We start from the raw sequence: 447 nt of genomic DNA on the forward strand, positions 1-447 counted from the left end.
CTCTATTTGCCATGATTTTCCTTAGATATAAGATGCATTTTTATAATCTTTATAATAAAAGTCAATAATATAATGTGTGAAATGAATATTTTTAATTTTTCAAATAAAAAAATAATATATATGTTTTTTTTTTTATTATTATGAGGATTTTTACTATTGGGGTACAAACGTATCCCGGGTGTGTGTTTACGTATATAATGGGTTTGGAAGGCTGTAGCTCCTGCACCAATGGTCCGATCTGGTTCAAATTTTGAATTTGAACTCAAAACTAAATAATCTTCCTAGATCCGAAGCGGTATAGAGGTATAGCGGTTCAAAAGTTACAACACTTCAAAGTTGAAAGTGGATACATTTGTACCCGGGTGTGTGTTCTAGGGTTAAAGGGCAGGCAAGCAGTTTGTTTGTTTTTTCCGGTAGGTGGAGCAGGAGGGGATTTATTCCGAAAAA

Source organism: Rhagoletis pomonella, unplaced genomic scaffold (genome assembly GCF_013731165.1).
Source record: "Rhagoletis pomonella isolate Grant_MI unplaced genomic scaffold, Rhpom_1.0 Rhpom_scaffold_00001, whole genome shotgun sequence".
Classification (NCBI taxonomy): Eukaryota; Metazoa; Arthropoda; class Insecta; order Diptera; family Tephritidae; genus Rhagoletis; species Rhagoletis pomonella.